The sequence below is a fragment of the Herpailurus yagouaroundi genome, unplaced genomic scaffold (genome assembly GCF_014898765.1).
Source record: "Herpailurus yagouaroundi ecotype Mexico unplaced genomic scaffold, PumYag 77, whole genome shotgun sequence".
Taxonomy (NCBI): domain Eukaryota; kingdom Metazoa; phylum Chordata; class Mammalia; order Carnivora; family Felidae; genus Herpailurus; species Herpailurus yagouaroundi.
This window is the reverse complement of record NW_024412388.1, coordinates 34846142-34851047: the sequence shown is the minus strand read 5'-3', so window position 1 is coordinate 34851047 and position 4906 is coordinate 34846142. Positions and strand designations below refer to the sequence as shown.

General features: G+C 41.1%; 1 pseudogene; it reads left to right on the top strand.

Annotated features, from left to right (window-relative positions):
• Positions 1-2506: 2506 nt before the first annotated feature.
• Positions 2507-4499, top strand: LOC121018341 (transcription initiation factor TFIID subunit 9-like; annotated as a pseudogene).
• The last annotated feature ends 407 nt before the right edge of the window (positions 4500-4906 follow it).

Genomic DNA, 4906 nt, shown 5'->3' with positions numbered 1-4906 from the left:
TGGTATGTTTACATTTTAATTTTTTCCTCAATAGACTCCACGCCCAATGTGGGGCTTGAACTCATGACCCTGAGATTGAGTCACATGTTCTACCAACTGAGTCAGCCGGGCACCCCAGTTTGTTTACATTTTAAATGCATCTCTTATACATAGCAGATATTTGAGTTTTGCTCTTTTTCATCCATTCAGACAATCTCTGCCTCCTGAGACCACAGGTGTTGGTCAAAAGATGGGTAGCAAAAAAGAACGAGCTTAGGTCTGGACTCATTTATATCCTTTCTTCTTGAGGATGAATGCTATGGACACTAAGGACTTTATAGTGGACCAAATAGTTTGCAGGCTGTGTTGGGCAGTTCAGTTTGCAAGGTCACCTGATTGTCCCATGGACAAGCATTCAGTGTCTATCAGGGCCCCATAGTAAGATAAAGCTGTTTCTCAAAGGAAGATCAGTTATTTGCCAAACAGTGCACAGCTTTCTTCATAAATCCCAGGGGCTTCTTCTGCAATGTTCCTTCTGGGCTTGCTCCATCAGCATGGTGATATCAACATGATTGGATCTGGTGGGTCATGGAAACCAAGGGGCCTATTCACATTGCAGCCTAGACCAACTGGACAGTTTTCCTTTGTTCTGGATTCTTCCCAAAGCTGACAGCCTTTCAGGTCACTCAGTAAATAAGTGGGGTGAAAGACACCCAGATATGATGTATGCTCCTTAAAAATCTAAGACCACCAAGTACCATATTTCTACTAATCTAAGTCACCATCAACTGAAAGGTGTCCCTTCGTTCATATTTCACTACGAAGATTTTTAAAAGCACTATCAATTAGGGGCCCTTAGGTGGCTCAATTGGTTAAGCATCCAACTCTTAATTTTGGCTCAGGTCATGATCTCACAGTTCATGAGTTCAAGTCCCACATTGGGCTCCGCACTGGCAGTGCAGAACCTACTTGGGGCTCTCTCTCTTTCTCTCTATTTCTATCCCCCCCACCCTTCTCTCAAATATAAATAAATAAAACTTTTTTTTAAGTTTTTTTTAAAAAGCACTATCAATTAAACCATAACATACCATTCATTACAAGATGAATTCTCATGTCTGAGATGTTAAAATGTGAGGAAAAAACATTGTGAATGTACTAAATGCCACTGAATTGTTCACGTTGAAATGGTTAACTTATGTGAATTTTACTTTAATAAATTTTTTTTAATGTGAACCAATGAAATATGATACTCTTCCCATTCCATGTGGTAGGAGGGTATAAGGTGAAGCAACATGTACTTGAGAGGGGACATTGTGACACTCACTAGAACACTGAACCTCCAGAAACACCCTTGCAATGTATTTTCATGGAGTTGGTTTTATTTCATTGAATCTAAGATGCTGTGATCCTGGCACATTCTTGATTTACCAGAAGGGGTCAACAGAAGCCTTTCACAGAACTATGTCACTACTTCTTCCTGTTGACAAGGATTATCAGGAGTCGCTCATTAACCTCAGCAGAGGAAGAGGAACTTCTGCTGGCGAGGGAGGTTCAAGGGGGTAGGATTTTGAATGCTTCACGTCATCTGAATGCTTTCTTTTCTGGTCAGTGCGCCAGCATTCACACAAGAGGCCTGGCAAAGCTGTTGATACACCTGACATTGTACTACGATAATTTCCAGCACCATGCTTTGGATTTGATTTTCCACTATACACAGTCCCATGGCTGTAAGAGGTAAATTATTTTTCTTAGACACAGAAAGTCAATGATTTGGGACTTGTCTTGAGCCAAAATTGTAGGGTATTGAGCTCGACAATTTTGTCTTTGTCCAGAAAGAAACTCCTCTTCACTGTAGTTCCCAAAGCCCCCTGTTCTCATGCTTTTCTGTAGCAGAGACCATTTGATTCCCCAAAGCTTTGCCTTCAGTGCATCTTTCATTCAGGTGATAATCGATTGCAGGTGATAATCTATTAGCGGCAGGCCAAGGGCGGCCTTTGATATTAGCTGGGTTTTCACTGCCCAAAAATAAATACCAAATTCATGACTGTTCTGATATCAACATCTTTATCAGTTAAAAACCATAATTTCTGGTATGTTTTCTGGTAAAAACGAGTGGCTGAAATTAGTCCAAGAAGAATTAGAAGACCAAATAGAGCAATAACGATAGGAAAACTAAAAATATTGTTATTGAGCTACAATTTTAAAAGGTAACAGGCTGAAAATTATAAACAGATGAGTTCTAGTTGACCATCAAGGAACAGATTATTTCTCATTTATTCAAGTTGACTTCAGAGCATATAAGAAATTGAAATGTTTCTCAATTCAAATTATGAAAGTAGCACAATATCAGAGTCTAAGAGAGGAATGCTTCAAAGAATACATAATTCTCACTTATTACACAAATTAAGGTAGGAAAAGGTTGAACATTCTGTCCACTAGTCAGTGCACATGTTGGGGCAGAGCTGGAGAGTGGGGCAGGCAAGCTATGCCCAGAGTGGGGAAAACCATGCCAGGCAAAGAACTTGTATCAAGAACGGGACTGAAATACACTCATGTGGGTGATTTAGCTCAAGAAGTCTGATGACTGGATATCATGGAGTCTGGTGAGATGGCTTCTCCCAAGAGCATGCCAAAAGATGCACAGATGGGCGCCTGGATAGCTCAGTCAGTTAAGCATCGGACTCTTGATTTAAGCTCAGGTCATGATCTCACTAGATCAAGTCCGAGATCGGGCCTGCTGACAGTGCAGAGCCTGCTTGGGATTTCTCTCTCTCCCTCTCTCTGCCCCTCCCCCTGCTCACACAGGCACATACTTTCTCTCTCTCTCTCTCTCTCTCTCAAAAAAAAAAAAAAAAAAAACTTAAAAAAAAATTTTGATGTTTATTTTTGAGAGAGAGAGAGACAGAACATGAGCGAGGGAGGGGCAGAGAGAGAGGGAGACACAGAATCCCAAGCAGGCTCCAGGGGCTCTGAGCTGTCAGCACAGAGCCCGATGCGTGGCTCAAACCCTTGAACCTGTGAGATCATGACCTGAATCGAAGTCAGTTGCTTAACCCACTGAGCCACCCAGTCGCCCCCCAAAAACTTTTTTTTTTTTTTTTTAAGATGCCCAGGTAGGGCACCTGGGTGGCTCAGTCGATCCAACTTCAGCTCAGGTCATGATCTCGTGGTTTGTGAGTTCAAGCCCCATATCGGGCTCACTGCTGTCAGCGCAGAGCCCACTTCAGATCCTCTGTCCCCCTCTCTCTGTGCCCCTCTCCTGCTTGTGCTTTCTCAATAATAAATAAACATTTAAAAATAGGAGGCGCCTGGGTGGCTCAGTGGGTTAAGCGTCCGACTTTGCTCAGGTCATGATCTCGCAGTCCGTGAGTTCGAGCCCCGCATCGGGCTCTGTGCTGACAGTTCAGAGCCTGGAGCGTGTTTCAAATTCTGTGTCTCCCTCTCTCTCTCATCCTCCCCTGTTCATGCTCTGTCTCTCTCTGTCCCAAAAATAAATAAACGTTGAAAAAAAAATTAAAAAAATAAATAAATAAATAAAATAAAAATAAAAATAAAATTAAAAGATGCACAGATAATGGCTGAAGGATATGGAGATTACAGATGTGAGGCGAGAATTACAAATCAGGTGTTGGAGTTTGCCTTATAATTTGTGACTACAATTCTAAATGATGCAAAAATTTATTGAAGTCATGCTAAGATAGCTATTGTTGATGCAGATGATGTGCAATTGGCAATCCAGTGTTGCTCTGACCAGTCTTTTACCTCTCCTCCCCCAGGAGAATTTTTATTAGATATTGCCAGGCAAAGAAATTAAACCTCTTTTCCACTGATCAAGCCATATTCAGGCCCCAGATTGCCATTTGATCAATATTGCTTGACTGCTCCAAACTACACACTTAAGCCTCTACCAAAAAAAGCAACTACTTCTACAGGAAGAATAATAGCTCTATGGCTAAATGTTGGTTCAGTTGCTAGCAGCCCAAGTACTCCCACTATAGGCACACCAACCCCACAAATCATGTCTGTTTCAGCTAAGGTAGGGACTCCAATGTCCCTCATAAGGCAAGGGATTGCCATACAGATGCCCACTTCACAGTTCCCAGATGTGAAAGCCTCAATTCCTACAACATCAGCAGATGTTGCTGATTAATCAGAATGTTCTGATTAATCCCGGGGTGGCTGGGTGGCTGAGTTGGTTAAGCCACAGACTCTTGATCTGGGCTCAGGTCATGATCTCACAGTTCATGAGTTTGAGCCCTGCAGTGGGCTCTGTGCTGACAATGCAGAGCCTGCGTGGGATTCTCTCCCCCTCTCTCTGCCCCTACCCTGCTCGCACTCTCTCTCTCTGAAAATAAATAAGTAAACTTAAAGAAATTTAAAAAAAAGAATGATCGATTAATCCATTGCCACTAATATGTTGTTATCACAAGATACTGCCAATGAATCTACAAAGGTATTAAATGAAATGTGAAGGTGACAATAATGATGATGATGATGCTGGCCACTATGATCATTTATAATCCAGCCTTGGTGCGTGTAACACGTAATATGTATACTTGGTCTTGAACCAGCCTTGGTGTGTGTAACATGTAATATATATACTTGGTCTTGAATCCATTGTACTGGCATTAAACACACATGTTGATGTTTTCAAGTTGTTTTACAAAACTTAAATAGTATTTAGTGAGTAAATATAGTTACCATACTTTTCAACTGAGATGTTGGGTTTTCTTTATAGAATTAGTAATCATTTTTAATCAGTCTTTAAGTGTAAAAAATGAAATTGTCATTCATCCAAAAAAAAGAAGGATAAGATTGAAAAAAAAGAGAGAGAAGAAAGAAAAGATGGAAAGCCACCCAATGCATTTCACTGACAAGCATATCCTGAAAACAAAGCTAGATGAGGACAAGAGAAAAAATACATACA